Below are 23084 nucleotides of genomic sequence, written 5' to 3'. Positions count from 1 at the left end.
CAAATACCTTGATGGCGTTCCGTAGTGATGTCACATCGTAACCAGGATGGGCGGAGTCATTAGAGCCACTACCAGAGTCTCAAACGTTCCCCAGTTCACCCTGCAGATCACCTACCAGGTCCTGAGAGAGGAGGGAGGAGGAATTGGAGAGAGGAGGAGGACGAGGGAGGGAGGGAGGGGGAGGCCAGAGAGAGAGAGAGAGAGAGAGAGGAGAGACAGGAGGAGGGAGGGAGGGAGAGAGAGAGAAAGGTAGAGGGAGGATTGTGTTAAGGTTGTATTGTGGTTGTAGATTACATTAGATGAGTTTATTGTTCATATGCACAGGGTCACAGATGTCATTACAGGGTATTGTGGGTATTGTGGTTGTGGTTGTATTGTGGTTGTGGTTGTATTGTGGTTGTATTGAGGGTTCTATTGTGGTTGTGGTTGTATTGTGGTTGTGTTGTGGTTGTATTGAGGTTCTATTGTGGTTGTGGTTGTATTGAGGTTCTATTGTGGTTGTTGTAATGTGGTTGTGGTGTGGTTGTATTGTGGTTGTGGTTGTATTATGGTTGTATTGTGGTTATATTGTGGTTGTGGTTGTATTGTGGTTGTGGTATTGGTTGTCTTGTGGTTGTGGTTGTATTGTGGTTGTATTGTGGTTGTGGTTGTATTGTGGTTGTATTGTGGTTGTATTGTGGTTGTATTGTGGTTGTGGTTGTATTGAGGTTCTATTGTGGTTGTGGTTGTATTGAGGTTCTATTGTGGTTGTGGTTGTATTGAGGTTCTATTGTGGTTGTGGTTGTATTGTGGTTGTGGTTGTATTATGGTTGTATTGTGGTTATATTGTGGTTGTATTGTGGTTGTGGTTGTCTTGTGGTTGTATTGTGGTTGTATTGTGGTTGTGGTTGTATTGTGGTTGTATTGTGGTTGTGGTTGTATTGTGGTTGTATTGTGGTTGTGGTTGTATTGTGGTTGTATTGTGGTTGTATTGTGGTTGTATTGTGGTTGTGGTTGTATTGTGGTTGTATTGTGGTTGTGGTTGTATTGGTTGTATTGTGGTTGTATTATGGTTGGTTGTGGTTGTATTGTGGTTGTGGTTGTGGTTGTCTTGTGGTTGTGGTTGTATTGTGGTTGTATTGTGGTTGTGGTTGTGGTTGTATTGTGGTTGTGGTTGTATTGTGGTTGTATTGTGGTTGTGGTTGTATTGTGGTTGTGGTTGTGTTGAGGTTCATTGTGGTTGTGGTTGTATTGTGGTTGTGTTGTGGTTGGGAGGTTCTATTGTGGTTGTGGTTGTATTGAGGTTCTATTGTGGTTGTATTGTGGTTGTGGTGTGGTTGTATTGTGGTTGTGGTTGTATTATGGTTGTATTGTGGTTATATTGTGGTTGTGGTTGTATTGTGGTTGTGGTTGTGGTTGTCTTGTGGTTGTGGTTGTATTGTGGTTGTATTGTGGTTGTGGTTGTATTGTGGTTGTATTGTGGTTGTATTGTGGTTGTGGTTGTGTTGTGGTTGTATTGAGGTTCTATTGTGGTTGTGGTTGTATTGAGGTTCTATTGTGGTTGTGGTTGTATTGTGGTTGTGGTTGTGGTTGTATTGTGGTTGTGGTGTGGTTGTATTGTGGTTGTGGTTGTATTATGGTTGTATTGTGGTTGTGGTTGTGGTTGTATTGTGGTTGTGGTTGTATTGTGGTTGTATTGTGGTTGTATTGTGGTTGTATTGTGTTTGTGGTTGTATTGTGGTTATATTGTGGTTGTGGTTGTATTGTGGTTATATTGTGGTTGTGGTTGTATTGTGGTTATATTGTGGTTGTGGTTGTATTGTGGTTATATTGTGGTTGTGGTTGTATTGTGGTTGTATTGTGGTTGTGGTTGTATTGTGGTTATATTGTGGTTGTGGTTGTATTGTGGTTGTATTGTGGTTGTGGTTGTATTGTGGTTATATTGTGGTTTTGGTTGTATTGTAGTTTGTGGTTGTATTGTGGTTGTATTGTGGTTGTGGTTGTATTGTGGTTGTATTGTATTGTGGTTGTATTGTGGTTGTATTGTGGTTGTGGTTGTATTGTGGTTGTATTGTGGTTGTATTGTGGTTGTGGTTGTATTGTGGTTGTATTGTGGTTGTATTGTGGTTGTGGTTGTATTGTGGTTGTATTGTGGTTGTGGTTGTATTGTGGTTGTATTGTGGTTGTATTGTGGTTGTGGTTGTATTGTGGTTATATTGTGGTTGTGGTTGTATTGTGGTTGTATTGTGGTTGTATTGTATTGTGGTTATATTGTGGTTGTGGTTGTGGTTGTGGTTGCATTGTGGTTGTGGTTGTATTGTGGTTGTATTGTGGTTGTGGTTGTATTGTGGTTGTATTGTGGTTGTGGTTGTATTGTGGTTGTGGTTGTATTGTGGTTGTATTGTGGTTGTATTGTGGTTGGCATTGTGGTTGTGGTTGTATTGTGGTGGTTGTATTGTGGTTGTATTGTGGTTGTGGTTGTATTGTGGCTGTTGGTTGTATTGTGGTTGTGGTTGTATTGTGGTTGTGGTTGTATTGTGGTTGTATTGTGGTTGTGGTTGTATTGTGGTTGTGGTTGTGGTTGTATTGTGGTTGTGGTTGTATTGTGGTTATATTGTATTGTGGTTGTATTGTGGTTGTGGTTGTATTGTGGTTATATTGTGGTTGTGGTTGTATTGTGGTTGTGGTTGTGGTTGTATTGTATTGTGGTTGTATTGTGGTTGTGGTTGTATTGTGGTTGTATTGTGGTTGTGGTTGTGGTTGTATTGTGGTTGTGGTTGTATTGTGGTTGTATTGTGGTTGTATTGTGGTTGTATTGTGGTTGTGGGTATTGTGGTTATATTGTGGTTGTGGTTGTATTGTGGTTATATTGTGGTTGTGGTTGTATTGTGGTTATATTGTGGTTGTGGTTGTATTGTGGTTATATTGTGGTTGTGGTTGTATTGTGGTTGTATTGTGGTTGTGGTTGTATTGTGGTTGTATTGTGGTTGTGGTTGTATTGTGGTTGTATTGTGGTTGTATTGTGGTTGTGGTTGTATTGTGGTTTTGTTGGTATTGTAGTTGTGGTTGTATTGTGGTTGTATTGTGGTTGTGGTTGTATTGTGGTTATATTGTGGTTGTGGTTGTATTGTGGTTGTATTGTGGTTGTGGTTGTATTGTGGTTGTATTGTGGTTGTATTGTGGTTGTGGTTGTATTGTGGTTATATTGTGGTTGTGGTTGTATTGTGGTTATATTGTGGTTATATTGTGGTTGTGGTTGTATTGTGGTTATATTGTGGTTGTATTGTGGTTGTGGTTGTATTGTGGTTATATTGTGGTTGTGGTTGTATTGTGGTTATATTGTGGTTGTGGTTGTATTGTGGTTGTATTGTGGTTGTGGTTGTATTGTGGTTGTATTGTGGTTGTGGTTGTATTGTGGTTGTATTGTGGTTGTGGTTGTATTGTGGTTATATTGTGGTTGTGGTTGTATTGTGGTTGTATTGTGGTTGTGGTTGTATTGTGGTTATATTGTGGTTGTGGTTGTATTGTGGTTGTGGTTGTATTGTGGTTGTATTGTGGTTGTGGTTGTATTGTGGTTGTATTGTGGTTGTGGTTGTATTGTGGTTGTGGTTGTATTGTGGTTGTATTGTGGTTGTATTGTGGTTGTCGTTGTAGTGGTTGTATTGTGGTTGTATTGTGGTTGTGGTTGTATTGTGGTTGTATTGTGGTTGTATTGTGGTTGTGGTGTATTGTATTGTGGTTGTATTGTGGTTGTATTGTATTGTGGTTGTATTGTGGTTGTATTGTGGTTGTGGTTGTATTGTGGTTGTATTGTGGTTGTGGTTGTATTGTGGTTGTATTGTGGTTGTATTGTGGTTGTGGTTGTATTGTGGTTGTATTGTGGTTGTGGTTGTATTGTGGTTGTGGTTGTATTGTGGTTATATTGTGGTTGTGGTTGTATTGTGGTTGTGGTTGTATTGTGGTTATATTGTGGTTGTGGTTGTATTGTGGTTATATTGTGGTTGTGGTTGTATTGTGGTTATATTGTGGTTGTGGTTGTATTGTGGTTGTGGTTGTATTGTGGTTATATTGTGGTTATATTGTGGTTGTGGTTGTATTGTATTGTGGTTGTGGTTGTATTGTGGTTGTATTGTGGTTGTGTTCTGACCTTGCCATGCAGGGTCTTGTATGCAGCTTTGATCTGCTGTCTCTGGCTGTTGCTACGAGACGTCAACAACTTCATGATGGAATCCTCATCGGTTCCTACGGTAACAACAAACACCATAGTCAAATCTTTGGTGCCATGGTTACTCCCTCACTTTGCAGCACATTCAGACCACACACACCACTGACCCAGTCCCTTCATGGCCTTGTAGAGGGTCTCTGCATCTTGGTTGGCGTTGAAGTTTCCACTGGCTCTCACACTGCCTCGACCGGCCTATCAGAGAACAGACACATAGGAGGACTGTGGGTAATGTAGTTCAGGGTAGACCAGAGAGGACTGTGGGTAGTGTAGTTCAGGGTAGACCAGAGAGGACTGTGGGTAGTGTAGTTCAGGGTAGACCAGAGAGGACTGTGGGTAATGTAGTTCAGGGTAGACCAGAGAGGACTGTGGGTAATGTAGTTCGGGGTAGACCAGAGAGGACTGTGTGTAGTAATGTAGTTCAGGGTAGACCAGAGAGGACTGTGGGTAAAGTAGTTCAGGGTAGACCAGAGAGGACTGTGGGTAAAGTAGTTCAGGGTAGACCAGAGAGGACTGTGGGTAAAGTAGTTCAGGGTAGACCCAGGGTAGACCAGAGAGGACTGTGGGTAAAGTAGTTTCAGGGTAAGGACCGGGTAGACCAGAGAGGATTGTGGGTAATGTAGTTCAGGGTAGACCAGAGAGGACTGTGGGTAAAGTAGTTCAGGGTAGACCAGAGAGGACTGTGGGTAAAGTAGTTCAGGGTAGACCAGAGAGGACTGTGGGTAATGTAGTTCAGGGTAGACCAGAGAGGACTGTGGGTAAAGTAGTTCAGGGTAGACCAGAGAGGACTGTGGGTAATGTAGTTCAGGGTAGACCAGAGAGGACTGTGGGTAATGTATACTGAACAAATATATAAAAACGCAGTTCATATAAAGAAATCAGTCAATTAAGAGGCTCCTCCCCTCACATGACTGGCTCCTCCCCTCAGTCCTAATCTATTGATTTCACATGACTAGGAATACTTATATATATATATATATAATACACACACACACGACTGGATCCCCCCTCAGCTAACAGGAGAAGTGTGTGTGAGGTAGTGCAGTCTAAGGTCACTGTTGTTAGCTGACGCTGGTGGTTTTGGGAACATTGTTGTTTAGGGAGGGGAACCACGGAATGTTTCTGGAATGAGACGAACACAACAGAGTCCAGGATTGTCTGTCAGAGCCCAACAACATCCTCCATACACAGCAGCTGATTGGATTGTAATGGAGAGGCTAGTGGGACCAATAGGAGAGGTGTAGAGCAGCCAGACAGGAAGGAACCAAAACAACATCCTCCACACACAGCAGCTGATTGGATTGTAATGGAGAGGCTAGTGGGACCAATAGGAGAGGTGTAGAGCAGCCAGACAGGAAGGAACCAAAACAACATCCTCCACACACAGCAGCTGATTGGATTGTAATGGAGAGGCTAGTGGGACCAATAGGAGAGGTGTAGAGCAGCCAGACAGGAAGGAACAAAACAACATCCTCCACACACAGCAGCTGATTGGATTGTAATGGAGAGGCTAGTGGGACCAATAGGAGAGGTGTAGAGCAGCCAGACAGGAAGGAACCAAAACAACATCCTCCACACACAGCAGCTGATTGGATTGTAATGGAGAGGCTAGTGGGACCAATAGGAGAGGTGCAGAGCAGACAGACAGGAAGGAACCAAAACAACATCCTCCCCCCTCCACACACAGCAGCTGATTGGATTGTAATGGAGAGGCTAGTGGGACCAATAGGAGAGGTGTAGAGCAGCCAGACAGGAAGGAACCAAAACAACATCCTCCCCCCTCCACACACAGCAGCTGATTGGATTGTAATGGAGAGGCTAGTGGGACCAATAGGAGAGGTGTAGAGCAGCCAGACAGGAAGGAACCAAAACAACATCCTCCACACACAGCAGCTGATTGGATTGTAATGGAGAGGCTAGTGGGACCAATAGGAGAGGTGCAGAGCAGCCAGACAGGAAGGAACCAAAACAACATCCTCCACACACAGCAGCTGATTGGACTGTAATGGAGAGGCTAGTGGGACCAATAGGAGAGGTGTAGAGCAGCCAGACAGGAAGGAACCAAAACAACATCCTCCCCCCTCCACACACAGCAGCTGATTGGATTGTAATGGAGAGGCTAGTGGGACCAATAGGAGAGGTGCAGAGCAGACAGACAGGAAGGAACCAAAACAACATCCTCCCCCCTCCACACACAGCAGCTGATTGGATTGTAATGGAGAGGCTAGTGGGACCAATAGGAGAGGTGCAGAGCAGCCAGACAGGAAGGAACCAAAACAACATCCTCCACACACAGCAGCTGATTGGATTGTAATGGAGAGGCTAGTGGGACCAATAGGAGAGGTGTAGAGCAGCCAGACAGGAAGGAACCAAAACAACATCCTCCATACACAGCAGCTGATTGGATTGTAATGGAGAGGCTAGTGGGACCAATAGGAGAGGTGTAGAGCAGCCAGACAGGAAGGAACCAAAACAACATCCTCCACACACAGCAGCTGATTGGATTGTAATGGAGAGGCAGGAGAGGTGTAGAGCAGCCAGACAGGAAGGAACCAAAACAACATCCTCCCCTCCATACACAGCAGCTGATTGGATTGTAATGGAGAGGCTAGTGGGACCAATAGGAGAGGTGTAGAGCAGACAGACAGGAAGGAACCAAAACAACATCCTCCACACACAGCAGCTGATTGGATTGTAATGGAGAGGCTAGTGGGACCAATAGGAGAGGTGTAGAGCAGCCAGACAGGAAGGAACCAAAACAACATCCTCCCCCCTCCACACACAGCAGCTGATTGGATTGTAATGGAGAGGCTAGTGGGACCAATAGGAGAGGTGCAGAGCAGCCAGACAGGAAGGAACCAAAACAACATCCTCCCCACACAGCAGCTGATTGGATTGTAATGGAGAGGCTAGTGGGACCAATAGGAGAGGTGCAGAGCAGCCAGACAGGAAGGAACCAAAACAACATCCTCCCCACTCCACACACAGCAGCTGATTGGATTGTAATGGAGAGGCTAGTGGGACCAATAGGAGAGGTGTAGAGCAGCCAGACAGGAAGGAACCAAAACAACATCCTCCACACACAGCAGCTGATTGGATTGTAATGGAGAGGCTAGTGGGACCAATAGGAGAGGTGTAGAGCAGCCAGACAGGAAGGAACCAAAACAACATCCTCCCCCCTCCACACACAGCAGCTGATTGGATTGTAATGGAGTGGCTAGTGGGACCAATAGGAGAGGTGTAGAGCAGCCAGACAGGAAGGAACCAAAACAACATCCTCCACACACAGCAGCTGATTGGATTGTAATGGAGAGGCTAGTGGGACCAATAGGAGAGGTGCAGAGCAGCCAGACAGGAAGGAACCAAAACAACATCCTCCACACAGGAGTCCAGAATGAAAAAACAAAAACAGGTTTTTAGGAATTTGTGCAAATGTAATATAATGTAAAATAAATAAATAAATAAATACTACTTAAGTCATTTGAGTATCTATACTATTTATATTTTTGACAACTTTTACTTTCCTACATCCCTAAAGAAAATAATATACTTTTTACTCCTTCCATTGTCACTGACACCCAAAAGTACTAGTTACATTTTGAATGCTTATCAGGACAGGAACATGGTCTAATTCGCTCTCGTCAAGAGAACATCCCTGGTCATCTCTACTGCCTCTGGTCTGGAGGACTCACTAAACAGAGAACATCCCTGGTCATCTCTACTGCCTCTGATCTGGAGGACTCACTAAACAGAGAACATCCCTGGTCATCTCTACTGCCTCTGATCTGGAGGACTCACTAAACAGAGAACATCCCTGGTCATCTCTACTGCCTCTGACCTGGTGGACTCACTAAACAGAGAACATCCCTGGTCATCTCTACTGCCTCTGGTCTGGAGGACTCACTAAACAGAGAACATCCCTGGTCATCTCTACTGCCTCTGATCTGGAGGACTCACTAAACAGAGAACATCCCTGGTCATCCCTACTGCCTCTGATCTGGAGGACTCACTAAACAGAGAACATCCCTGGTCATCCCTACTTCCTCTGATCTGGAGGACTCACTAAACAGAGAACATCCCTGGTCATCTCTACTTCCTCTGATCTGGAGGACTCACTAAACAGAGAACATCCCTGGTCATCTCTACTTCCTCTGATCTGGAGGACTCACTAAACAGAGAACATCCCTGGTCATCTCTACTTCCTCTGATCTGGAGGACTCACTAAACAGAGAACATCCCTGGTCATCTCTACTGCCTCTGATCTGGAGGACTCACTAAACAGAGAACATCCCTGGTCATCTCTACTTCCTCTGATCTGGAGGACTCACTAAACAGAGAACATCCCTGGTCATCCCTACTTCCTCTGATCTGGAGGACTCACTAAACAGAGAACATCCCTGGTCATCTCTACTGGCCTCTGATCTGGAGGACTCACTAAACAGAGAACATCCCTGGTCATCCCTACTGCCTCTGATCTGGAGGACTCACTAAACAGAGAACATCCCTGGTCATCTCTACTGGCCTCTGATCTGGAGGACTCACTAAACAGAGAACATCCCTGGTCATCTCTACTGCCTCTGATCTGGAGGACTCACTAAACAGAGAACATCCCTGGTCATCCCTACTGCCTCTGACCTGGTGGACTCACTACACAGAGAACATCCCTGGTCATCTCTACTTTCTCTGATCTGGAGGACTCACTAAACAGAGAACATCCCTGGTCATCTCTACTTCCTCTGATCTGGAGGACTCACTAAACAGAGAACATCCCTGGTCATCTCTACTGGCCTCTGATCTGGAGGACTCACTAAACAGAGAACATCTCTGGTCATCTCTACTGCCTCTGATCTGGAGGACTCACTAAACAGAGAACATCCCTGGTCATCTCTACTGGCCTCTGATCTGGAGGACTCACTAAACAGAGAACATCCCTGGTCATCTCTACTGGCCTCTGATCTGGAGGACTCACTAAACAGAGAACATCCCTGGTGATCCCTACTGCCTCTGACCTGGAGGACTCACTAAACAGAGAACATCCCTGGTCATCTCTACTGCCTCTGATCTGGAGGACTCACTAAACAGAGAACATCCCTGGTCATCTACTGCCTCTGATCTGGAGGACTCACTAAACAGAGAACATCCCTGGTCATCTCTACTGGCCTCTGATCTGGAGGAGTCACTAAACAGAGAACATCCCTGGTCATCCCTACTGCCTCTGATCTGATGGACTCACTAAACAGAGAACATCCCTGGTCATCTCTACTGCCTCTGATCTGGAGGACTCACTAAACAGAGAACATCCCTGGTCATCTCTACTTCCTCTGATCTGATTTGAGTCCCTGGCGGCATAGTGTGTTACTGATGGTAGGCTTTGTTACTTTGGTCCCAGCTCTCTGCAGGTCATTCACTAGGTCCCCCCGTGTGGTTCTGGGATTTTTGCTCACCGTTCTTGTGATCATTTTGACCCCACGGGGTGAGATCTTGCGTGGAGCCCCAGATCGAGGGAGATTATCTGTGGTCTTGTATGTCTTCCATTTCCTAATAATTGCTCCCACAGTTGATTTCTTCAAACCAAGCTGCTTTCCTATTGCAGATTCAGTCTTCCCAGCCTGGTGCAGGTCTACAATTTAGTTTTTGGTGTCCTTTGACAGCTCTTTGGTCTCGGCCATAGTGGAGTTTGGAGTGTGACTGTTTGAGGTTGTGGACAGGTGTCTTTTATACTGATAACAAGTTCAAACAGGTGCCATTAATACAGGTAACGAGTGGAGGACAGAGGAGCCTCTTAAAGAAGAAGTTACAGGTCTGTGAGAGCCAGAAATCTTGCATGTTTGTAGGTGACCAAATACTTATTTTCCACCATAATTTGCAAATAAATTCATTATAAATCCTACAATGTGATTTTCTGGATTTTTTTTCTCATTTTGTCTGTCATAGTTGAAGTGTAGGTCTAGAACTTAAGGAATGATTTGTACCAAATACAATGTTCTTAGTTTTAGAGATGTTCAGGACCAGTTTATTACTGGCCACCCACTCCAAAACAGACTGCAACTCTTTGTTAAGGGTTTCAGTGACTTCATTAGCTGTGGTTGCTGATGGGTATATGGTTGAATCATCAGCATACATGGACACACAGGCTTTGTTTAATGCCAGTGGCAAGTCATTGGTAAAAATAGAAAAGAGTAGAGGGCCTGGAGAGCTGCCCTGCGGAACGCCACACTTCACGTGGCGTTCCGCATCACCTGCTAAGTGAGTGGGGGCCACTACGCCCCTGCTAAGTGAGGGGGGGCCACTACGCCCCTGCTAAGTGAGGGGGGGCCACTACGCCCCTGCTAAGTGAGGGGGGGCCACTACGCCCCTGCTAAGTGAGGGGGGGCCACTACGCCCCTGCTAAGTGAGGGGGGCCACTACGCCCCTGCTAAGTGAGGGGGCCACACGCCCCTGCTAAGTGAGGGGGGCCACTACGCCCCTGCTAAGTGAGGAACTACGCCCCTGCTAAGTGAGGGGGGCCACCACGCCCCCGATAAGTGAGGGGGGAACTACGCCCCTGCTAAGTGAGGGGGGGCCACTACGCCCTGCTAAGTGAGGGGGGGCCACTACGCCCTGCTAAGTGAGGGGGAGGCCACTACGCCCCTGCTAAGTGAGGGGGCCACTACGCCCCTGCTAAGTGAGGGGGGCCACTACGCCCCTGCTAAGTGAGGGGAGGGAACTACACCCCTGCTTAGTGGGGGCCACTACACCCCTGCTTAGTGAGGGGGGCCACTACACCCCTGCTTAGTGAGGGGGGCCACTGCACCCCTGCTAAGTGAGGGGGCCCACTACACCCCTGCTAAGTGAGGGGGCCACTACGCCCTGCTAAGTGAGGGGGCCACTACGCCCCTGCTAAGTGAGGGGGCCACTACGCCCCTGCTAAGTGAGGGGGGCCACTACGCCCCTGCTAAGTGAGGGGGCCACTACGCCCCTGCTAAGTGAGGGGGCACTACGCCCCTGCTAAGTGAGGGGGCCACTACGCCCTGCTTAGTGAGGGGAGGAACTACGCCCCTGCTTAGTGAGGGGGCCACTACGCCCTGCTTAGTGAGGGGGGCCACTACACCCCTGCTAAGTGAGTGGGGGCCACTACACCCCTGCTAAGTGAGGGGGCCACTACACCCCTGCTAAGTGAGGGGGGGGCCACTACGCCCCTGCTAAGTGAGGGGGCCACTACGCCCCTGCTAAGTGAGGGGAGGCCACTACACCCCTGCTAAGTGAGGGGGACGCCCCTGCTAAGTGAGGGGAGGGCACTACACCCCTGCTAAGTGAGGGGGGCCACTACGCCCCTGCTAAGTGAGGGGGCCACTACACCCCTGCTAAGTGAGGGGGGCCACTACCCTGCTAACTGAGGGAGGGCCACTACACCCCTGCTAAGTGAGGGGGGGCCACTACGCCCCTGCTAAGTGAGGGGGAGGGCACTACACCCCTGCTAAGTGAGGGGGCCACTACGCCCCTGCTAAGTGAGGGGAGGGCCACTACACCCTGCTAAGTGAGGGAGGGCCACTACGCCCCTGCTAAGTGAGGGGGCCACTACGCCTCTGCTAAGTGAGGGGGGCCACTACGCCTCTGCTAACTGAGGGAGGGCCACTACTCCCTGCTAAGTGAGGGGGCCACTACTCCCCTGCTAAGTGAGTGGGGGGCACTACACCCCTGCTAAGTGAGGGAGGGCCACTACGCCTCTGCGCACTACACCCCTGCTAAGTGAGGGGGGGCAGCAGCTCTACACCCTGAACAGTAAACACACTATCTACTGTTTACTGCTCCACACTGTCCGTTTTGTACTCCATCCTGTGTGTGTACTCAGAGAGAGAGAGAGAGAAGGAAGAGAGAGAGAGAAGGAAGAGAGAGAGGAGAGAGAGAGAAAGAGAGAAGAGAAGAGAGAGAGAGAGAGAGAGAGAGAGAGAGAGAAGGAGAGAGAGAGAGAGAGGAAGAGAGAGAGAGAGAGAGAGAGAGAGAGAGAGAGAGGAGAAGGGAGAGAGAGGGAAGAGAGAGAGAGAGAAGAGAGAGAGAGAGAGAAAGAGAGAGAGAAGAGGAGAGAGAGAGAGAGAGAGAGAGAGAGAGAGAGAGAAGAGAAAGAGAGAGAGAGAGAGAAGGGAGAGAGAAGAGAGGAGAAGGAGAAGAGAGAGAGAGAGAGAGAGAGAGAAGGAAGAGAGAGAGAGAAGGAAGAGAGAGAGAAGGAAGAGAGAGAGAGAAAGAAGAGAGAGAGAGAGAGAGAGAAGGAAGAGAGAGAGAGCGAGAAGGAAGAGAGAGAGAGCGAGAAGGAAGAGAGAGAAGGAAGAGAGAGAGAGAGAGAGAGAGAGAGAGAGAGAGAGAGAGAAGGAAGAGAGAGAAGAGAGAGGAGGAAGAGAGGAGGAAGAGAGAGAGCGAGGAGGAAGAGAGGGAGGGGGAGGAGGCAGAGCCCCACCCTGTCTGAAGAAAGGCCCACACACATGACTCATACTGACTTCCCCAAATACAGCCCCTCTGCTCCACACACACACTGCCCCTGAACAAGGCAGTTAACCCACTGTTCCTAGACCAGTTAACCCACTGTTCCTAGACCAGTTAACCCACTGTTCCCAGACCAGTTAACCCACTGTTCCCAGACCAGTTAACCCACTGTTCCTAGACCAGTTAACCCACTGTTCCACTGTTCCTAGACCAGTTAACCCACCGTTCCTAGACCAGTTAACCCACCGTTCCTAGACCAGTTAACCCACCGTTCCTAGACCAGTTAACCCACCGTTCCTAGACCAGTTAACCCACAGTTCCTAGACCAGTTAACCCACAGTTCCTAGACCAGTTAACCCACTGTTCCTAGACCAGTTAACCCACTGTTCCTAGACCAGTTAACCCACTGTTCCTAGACCAGTTAACCCACTGTTCCTAGACCAGTTAACCCACTAGCCGTCATTGAAAATAAGAAACAGGGACCAACACTTTACAAGCTAGTATGGAGATTCGGGACAGAGCCAGTATCTTCAGCATCAACACCATTTTTCAGTGTTAGGCAATAGATGAACAATGTTTTTAAAGCTAAACATGACACATATGTTTTGGGAGAAACTCACCGGGATGAATGAAAACACATATGGGAGTACAGTCTCAAATGAGTTCTGCAGTTATACAGTGCAATAACCTATTCTAGAACCCATGAGACTGGGTTCTACAGTTATACAGTGTAATAACCTATTCTAGATCCCATGTGACTGGGTTCTACAGTTATACAGTGTAAGAGAAACGTGTTCCATTCTGGGTTCTACAGTTATACAGTGTAACAACCTATTCTAGAACCCATGTGTTCCATACTGGGTTCTGCAGTTATACAGTGTAACAACCTATTCTAGATCCCATGTGTTCCATACTGGGTTCTACAGTTATACAGAGATTCTAGAACCCACGTGTTCCATTCTGGGTTCTACAGTTATACAGTGTAACAACCTATTCTAGAACCCATGTGTTCCATACTGGGTTCTACAGTTATACAGTGTAATAACCTATTCTAGAACCCATGTGTTCCATACTGGGTTCTACAGTTATACAGTGTAACAACCATTCTAGATCCCATGTGACTGGGTTATACAGTTATACAGTGTAATAACCTATTCTAGAACCCATGTGTTCCATACTGGGTTCTACAGTTATACAGTGTAATAACCTATTCTAGATCCCATGTGTTCCATACTGGGTTCTACAGTTATACAGTGACTATTCTAGAACCCATGTGTTCCATACTGGGTTCTACAGTTATACAGTGTAATAACCTATTCTAGAACCCATGTGTTCCATACTGGGTTCTACAGTTATACAGTGTAATAACCTATTCTAGATCCCATGTGTTCCATACTGGGTTCTACAGTTATACAGTGTAATAACCTATTCTAGAACCCATGTGTTCCATACTGGGTTCTACAGTTATACAGTGTAACAACCTATTCTAGATCCCATGTGTTCCATACTGGGTTATACAGTTATACAGTGTAATAACCTATTCTAGAACCCATGTGTTCCATACTGGGTTCTACAGTTATACAGTGTAATAACCTATTCTAGATCCCATGTGTTCCATACTGGGTTCTACAGTTATACAGTGTAACAACCTATTCTAGATCCCATGTGTTCCATACTGGGTTCTACAGTTATACAGTGTAACAACCTATTCCAGAACCCATGTGTTCCATACTGGGTTCTACAGTTATACAGTGTAACAACCTATTCTAGATCCCATGTGTTCCATACTGGGTTCTACAGTTATACAGTGTAACAACCTATTCTAGAACCCATGTGTTCCATACTGGGTTCTGCAGTTATACAGTGTAATAACCTATTCTAGATCCCATGTGTTCCATACTGGGTTATACAGTTATACAGTGTAATAACCTATTCTAGAACCCATGTGTTCCATACTGGGTTCTACAGTTATACAGTGTAACAACCTATTCTAGAACCCATGTGTTCCATACTGGGTTCTACAGTTATACAGTGTAACAACCTATTCTAGAACCCATGTGTTCCATACTGGGTTCTACAGTTATACAGTGTAATAACCTATTCTAGAACCCATGTGTTCCATACTGGGTTCTACAGTTATACAGTGTAATAACCTATTCTAGATCCCATGTGTTCCATACTGGGTTCTACAGTTATACAGTGTAACAACCTATTCTAGATCCCATGTGTTCCATACTGGGTTCTACAGTTATACAGTGTAATAACCTATTCTAGAACCCATGTGTTCCATACTGGGTTCTACAGTTATACAGTGTAACAACCTATTCTAGAACCCATGTGTTCCATACTGGGTTATACAGTTATACAGTGTAATAACCTATTCTAGATCCCATGTGTTCCATACTGGGTTCTACAGTTATACAGTGTAATAACCTATTCTAGAACCCATGTGTTCCATACTGGGTTATACAGTTATACAGTGTAATAACCTATTCTAGATCCCATGTGTTCCATACTGGGTTCTACAGTTATACAGTGTATGTGTTCCATACTGGGTTCTACAGTTATACAGTGTAACAACCTATTCTAGAACCCATGTGTCCCATACTGGGTTCTACAGTTATACAGTGTAACAACCTATTCTAGAACCCATGTGTTCCATACTGGGTTCTACAGTTATACAGTGTAATAACCTATTCTAGATCCCATGTGTTCCATACTGGGTTCTACAGTTATACAGTGTATGTGTTCCATACTGGGTTCTACAGTTATACAGTGTAACAACCTATTCTAGAACCCATGTGTCCCATACTGGGTTCTACAGTTATACAGTGTAACAACCTATTCTAGAACCCATGTGTTCCATACTGGGTTCTACAGTTATACAGTGTAATAACCTATTCTAGAACCCATGTGTTCCATACTGGGTTCTACAGTTATACAGTGTAATAACCTATTCTAGAACCCATGTGTTCCATACTGGGTTCTACAGTTATACAGTGTAATAACCTATTCTAGATCCCATGTGTTCCATACTGGGTTCTACAGTTATACAGTGTAATAACCTATTCTAGAACCCATGTGTTCCATACTGGGTTATACAGTTATACAGTGTAATAACCTATTCTAGATCCCATGTGTTCCATACTGGGTTCTACAGTTATACAGTGTAATAACCTATTCTAGAACCCATGTGTTCCATACTGGGTTCTACAGTTATACAGTGTAACAACCTATTCTAGATCCCATGTGTCCCATACTGGGTTCTACAGTTATACATTGTAATAACCTATTCTAGAACCCATGTGTTCCATACTGGGTTCTACAGTTATACATTGTAATAACCTATTCTAGAACCCATGTGTTCCATACTGGGTTCTACAGTTATACAGTGTAATAACCTATTCTAGATCTCAAATTATCTCCCTTCGTTCTGCAGTTATACAGTGTAATAACCTATTCTAGAACCCAAATGATCTCCCTTCGTTCTACAGTTATACAGTGTAATAACCTATTCTAGAACCCATGTGTTCCATACTGGGTTCCAGTGTAACAACCTATTCTAGATCCCATGTGTCCCATACTGGGTTCTACAGTTATACAGTGTAACAACCTATTCTAGAACCCATGTGTTCCATACTGGGTTCTACAGTTATACAGTGTAACAACCTATTCTAGATCCCATGTGTCCCATACTGGGTTCTACAGTTATACAGTGTATGTGTTCCATACTGGGTTCTACAGTTATACAGTGTAATAACCTATTCTAGAACCCATGTCTTCCATACTGGGTTCTACAGTTATACAGTGTAGCAACCTATTCTAAAACCCATGTGTTCCATACTGGGTTATACAGTTATACAGTGTAATAACCTATTCTAGATCCCATGTGTTCCATACTGGGTTCTACAGTTATACAGTGTAATAACCTATTCTAGAACCCATGTGTTCCATACTGGGTTATACAGTTATACAGTGTAATAACCTATTCTAGATCCCATGTGTTCCATACTGGGTTCTACAGTTATACAGTGTATGTGTTCCATACTGGGTTCTACAGTTATACAGTGTAACAACCTATTCTAGAACCCATGTGTCCCATACTGGGTTCTACAGTTATACAGTGTAACAACCTATTCTAGAACCCATGTGTTCCATAGAGTTATACAGTGTAATAACCTATTCTAGACCCATGTGTTCCATACTGGGACCAGTTATACACTGTTCCCAGGTTCTACAGTTATACCATATTCTAGAACCCATGTGTCCCATACTGGGTTCTACAGTTATACAGTGTAACAACCTATTCTAGAACCCATGTCTAGAACCCGTGCTTTTACAACAGCACTTTGAGATATCAGCTGATTCGAAGGGCTATATAAATAAATTTGATTTGATTTGATTTGATTCCATACTGGGTTCTACAGTTATACAGTGTAATAACCTATTCTAGAACCCATGTGTTCCTAGATGACAGTTATACAGTGTAATTATTCTAGTGTTCCATACTAAGGTTATACAGTTATACAGTGTAATAACCTATTCTAGATCCCAGTTCCAACTGGGTTCCAGTTATACAGTGTAATCTATTCTAGAACCCATGTGTTCCATACTGGGTTATACAGTTATACAGTGTAATAACCTATTCTAGATCCCATGTGTTCCATACTGGGTTCTACAGTTATACAGTGTAATAACCTATTCTAGAACCCATGTGTTCCATACTGGGTTCTACAGTTATACAGTGTAACAACCTATTCTAGATCCCATGTGTCCCATACTGGGTTCTACAGTTATACAGTGTATGTGTTCCATACTGGGTTCTACCCATTCTAGAACCCATGTGTTCCATACTGGGTTCTACAGTTATACAGTGTAATAACCTATTCTAGATCTCAAATTATCTCCCTTCGTTCTGCAGTTATACAGTGTAATAACCTATTCTAGAACCCAAATGATCTCCTTCGTTCTACAGTTATACAGTGTAATAACCTAAGAACCCATGTGTTCCATACTGGGTTCTACAGTTATACAGTGTAACAACCTATTCTAGATCCCATGTGTCCCATACTGGGTTCTACAGTTATACAGTGTAACAACCTATTCTAGAACCCATGTGTTCCATACTGGGTTCTACAGTTATACAGTGTAACAACCTATTCTAGATCCCATGTGTCCCATACTGGGTTCTACAGTTATACAGCATCAACAGTTATACAGTGTAATAACCTATTTTAGAACCCATGTCTTCCATACTGGGTTCTACAGTTATACAGTGTAGCAACCTATTCTAAAACCCATGTGTTCCATACTGGGTTATACAGTTATACAGTATTCTAGATCCCATGTGTTCCATACTGGGTTCTACAGTTATACAGTGTAATAACCTATTCTAGAACCCATGTGTTCCATACTGGGTTATACAGTTATACAGTGTAATAACCTATTCTAGATCCCATGTGTTCCATACTGGGTTCTACAGTTATACAGTGTATGTGTTCCATACTGGGTTCTACAGTTATACAGTGTAACAACCTATTCTAGAACCCATGTGTCCCATACTGGGTTCTACAGTTATACAGTGTAACAACCTATTCTAGATCCCATGTGTCCCATACTGGGTTCTACAGTTATACATTGTAATAACCTATTCTAGAACCCATGTGTTCCATACTGGGTTCTACAGTTATACATTGTAATAACCTATTCTAGAACCCATGTGTTCCATACTGGGTCTACAGTTATACAGTGTAATAACCTATTCTAGATCTCAAATTATCTCCCTTCGTTCTGCAGTTATACAGTGTAATAACCTATTCTGCCTTCGTTCTACAGTTATACAGTGTAATAACCTATTCTAGAACCCATGTGTTCCATACTGGGTTCTACAGTTATACAGTGTAACAACCTATTCTAGATCCCATGTGTCCCATACTGGGTTCTACAGTTATACAGTGTAACAACCTATTCTAGAACCCATGTGTTCCATACTGGGTTCTACAGTTATACAGTGTAACAACCTATTCTAGATCCCAGTGTCCCATACTGGGTTCTACAGTTATAAATGTGTTCCATACTGGGTTCTACAGTTATACAGTGTAATAACCTATTCTAGAACCCATGTCTTCCATACTGGGTTCTACAGTTATACAGTGTAGCAACCTATTCTAAAACCCATGTGTTCCATACTGGGTTATACAGTTATACAGTGTAATAACCTATTCTAGATCCCATGTGTTCCATACTGGGTTCTACAGTTATACAGTGTAATAACCTATTCTAGAACCCATGTGTTCCATACTGGGTTATACAGTTATAGTGTAATAACCTATTCTAATCCCATGTGTTCCATACTGGGTTCCAGTTACTGGGTTCTACAGTTATACAGTGTAACAACCTATTCTAGAACCCATGTGTCCCATACTGGGTTCTACAGTTATACAGTGTAACAACCTATTCTAGAACCCATGTGTTCCATACTGGGTTCTACAGTTATACAGTGTAATAACCTATTCTAGATCCCATGTGTTCCATACTGGGTTCTACAGTTATACAGTGTATGTGTTCCATACTGGGTTCTACAGTTATACAGTGTAACAACCTATTCTAGAACCCATGTGTCCCATACTGGGTTCTACAGTTATACAGTGTAACAACCTATTCTAGAACCCATGTCTAGAACCCGTGCTTTTACACCTGCATTGTTTGCTGTTTGGGGTTTTAGGCTGGGTTTCTGTACAGCACTTTGAGATATCAGCTGATGTACGAAGGGCTATATAAATAAATTTGATTTGATTTGATTTGATTCCATACTGGGTTCTACAGTTATACAGTGTAATAACCTATTCTAGAACCCATGTGTTCCATACTGGGTTCTACAGTTATACAGTGTAATAACCTATTCTAGAACCCATGTGTTCCATACTGGGTTATACAGTTATACAGTGTAATAACCTATTCTAGATCCCATGTGTTCCATACTGGGTTCTACAGTTATACAGTGTAATAACCTATTCTAGAACCCATGTGTTCCATACTGGGTTATACAGTTATACAGTGTAATAACCTATTCTAGATCCCATGTGTTCCATACTGGGTTCTACAGTTATACAGTGTAATAACCTATTCTAGAACCCATGTGTTCCATACTGGGTTCTACAGTTATACAGTGTAACAACCTATTCTAGATCCCATGTGTCCCATACTGGGTTCTACAGTTATACAGTGTATGTGTTCCATACTGGGTTCTACAGTTATACATTGTAATAACCTATTCTAGAACCCATGTGTTCCATACTGGGTTCTACAGTTATACAGTGTAATAACCTATTCTAGATCTCAAATTATCTCCCTTCGTTCTGCAGTTATACAGTGTAATAACCTATTCTAGAACCCAAATGATCTCCCTTCGTTCTACAGTTATACAGTGTAATAACCTATTCTAGAACCCATGTGTTCCATACTGGGTTCTACAGTTATACAGTGTAACAACCTATTCTAGATCCCATGTGTCCCATACTGGGTTCTACAGTTATACAGTGTAACAACCTATTCTAGAACCCATGTGTTCCATACTGGGTTCTACAGTTATACAGTGTATTCTAGATCCCATGTTCCATACTGGGTTCTGCAGTTATACAGTGTAATGTGTTCTAGATCTCAAATTCTACAGTTATACAGTGTAATAACCTATTCTAGAACCCATGTCTTCCATACTGGGTTCTACAGTTATACAGTGTAACAACCTATTCTAGAACCCATGTGTTCCATACTGGGTTCTACAGTGTGTATTGTTCTGGGATAAGGTGTAATGAGTATTTAAAGCCTGTCGCCTGGGGCGGTGCCGCTGATGTGGTGTCCATTATAGACAGAGATAGAAAGTTAAACATTAACATAGTAATGGAATAATACAGTTCTGTTTTACCCGACAGCGACATTTCCGTTTATTCATCTGAAGTGGCTTTTAGTGAAGTTAAATTGGCCGTTATAATAACAGCATTATAAAGTTGTCTAGTGAAGTGAACTTACCATTCTGATAGATCGCTGATAGTTGGTTTGATTCGAAGAAAGGTCGTTCTGTCTGAAGAGAAACACAGAACAGAATCACTAACTAACTTAAAAAAGGCAAAAGCTTTAAACGCCATCAAAAACTTTTCCACGTTTAAAGTCATGGAAAATAGTCACAGATCTGTGTTTCCATTCATAAAACAGACGGAGTTAGAGAATATAAAGTATTCTCTTTTGCAACAGCCACAGCTCGCCATTATCTGCTAAAATCCTGTTGTATCTCTCCGCATCCGTGTTGATAAATGATCCCAACTACAATCACAGTCCAGGTTAAAACACATCACCTGGTTCAGCAGAATAACCTCGTCAACAACTCTTCAACTAACGATCTGATGTCGAGCGGTGGAAACTTACCGGAGGAGGTCTGCACCGGAGCTCGCAGTAAAGAGAGAGGGCGAGAAAGAGAGAGGAACCCGGTAGAAAGAGTGGAAAAACGAGTCCGCTGCGAGTGAACAGAGACACACCCTGTATGACTAAACAGCTCGGGTTCAGCGCCTCGGTAGACCGGGAGATGACGTGTTTAAATCCCAAAACTATTTACACGATGTCAACGTCGTAGTGGTGAAGCAAACGGGTTGTGGACTTGTCCGCGGTGTAAAACCACCTCAATCAAAACAAACACACGGTTTAAACAACGTCATCAACCAGCTGCTCGTGATGACAGTGGAGGAGGGTGTGTTCAATCTGTCTCCATAGAAACCGTGCAGGTTTACCTGAACAGGTGTCAAGAGGTGGAGAGGAGGAGGAGGAGGGAAAGCGAGGGTTTCTTTATTTTTAATATTTTCTACATTGTAGAATAATAGCAAAGACATCATAACTATGAAATAACACATATGGAATCATGTAGAAATCAAAACGGTCGCGCAGAGACCGACATGGCTTTGCGTGCTAGTACATTTTACAGAGACATAGACGTTGCATATCTCACTGCTTTCTTCAATGCGCCGTGCTCTCCTGACGCCAAAATAATCAACACTTCTCAGTATCAATTCAATGGATTGTGGTCAGTAAACCCATGGAATATGGTGTCAATAATAATATCAAAATATATGAACAAGTAGAAATTACAAGGGCATAACTACAGCGCAATTTTCCATGAAGAAAAAATGTTGTGGAAAGTATTTGTATCATTATTCTGTTGCAATGTTTTTATAAACCATGTCCAATATTTGATCGGCAATAAATTTTTAAAAAAGCCTCATGTTGACGTTGGTCACGTCATTGCCAACTAATGTGATCTAGTCATGCTACCGCACTGTGCAGTTCTTAAACAATCCACAGGGTGGCAGCCTAGACCACAAATTCATGTTTTGCATGAAATAATAATCGAGTTAAATGCAATATAGCAGGATTGGGATTTTAGACTGCCCTCCTGTGGATTATGTTGGAACTGCGTCAATTTAAATTAGCAGTAGGTATTATAACAGTGGAGTGGAGGGGGGACACAGATCCTTTTTTGCAAATAGTATGTACAAACTCAGGCACCAAACACATTGAAAACCAACTTTATAATGTTTGTGGTAATAAATCACAGATTCCACGGTCAATTAGCTACAGGACTATATTTTTTATTTTTTTTATTTTATTTCACCTTTATTTAACCAGGTAGGCTAGTTGAGAACAAGTTCTCATTTGCAACTGCGACCTGGCCAAGATAAAGCATAGCAGTGTGAACAGACAACACAGAGTTACACATGGAGTAAACCATTAACAAGTCAATAACACAGTAGAAAAAAATGGGCAGTCTATATACAATGTGTGCAAAAGGCATGAGGAGGTAGGCGAATAATACAATTTTGCAGATTAACACTGGGGTGATAAATGATCAGATGGTCATGTACAGGTAGAGATATTGGTGTGCAAAAGAGCAGAAAAGTAAATAAATAAATAAAAAAAACAGTATAAAAACAGTATGGGAATGAGGTAGGTGAAAATGGGTGGGCTATTTACCAATAGACTATGTACAGCTGCAGCGATCGGTTAGCTGCTCGGATAGCTGATGTTTGAAGTTGGTGAGGGAGATAAAAGTCTCCAACTTCAGCGATTTTTTGCAGTTCGTTCCAGTCACAGGCAGCAGAGTACTGGAACGAAAGGCGGCCAAATGAGGTGTTGGCTTTAGGGATGATCAGTGAGATACACCTGCTGGAGCGTGTGCTACGGATGGGTGTTGCCATCGTGACCAGTGAACTGAGATAAGGCGGAGCTTTACCTAGCATGGACTTGTAGATGACCTGGAGCCAGTGGGTCTGGCAACGAATATGTAGCGAGGGCCAGCCGACTAGAGCATAGAAGTCGCAGTGGTGGGTGGTATAAGGTGCTTTGGTGACAAAACGGATCGCACTATGATAGACTGCATCCA

At 43.9% G+C, this 23084-nt stretch overlaps 1 pseudogene; it reads right to left on the bottom strand.

The window, feature by feature from the left end:
• Positions 1–15: 15 nt before the first annotated feature.
• On the bottom strand, positions 16–21362 carry LOC135569111 (annexin A5-like; annotated as a pseudogene).
• Between the last annotated feature and the right edge of the window lie 1722 nt (positions 21363–23084).

The sequence above is a fragment of the Oncorhynchus nerka genome, unplaced genomic scaffold (genome assembly GCF_034236695.1).
Source record: "Oncorhynchus nerka isolate Pitt River unplaced genomic scaffold, Oner_Uvic_2.0 unplaced_scaffold_1198, whole genome shotgun sequence".
Taxonomy (NCBI): domain Eukaryota; kingdom Metazoa; phylum Chordata; class Actinopteri; order Salmoniformes; family Salmonidae; genus Oncorhynchus; species Oncorhynchus nerka.
The sequence above is the reverse complement of the archived record's forward strand: the minus strand, read 5'-3'. Positions and strand labels throughout refer to the sequence as shown.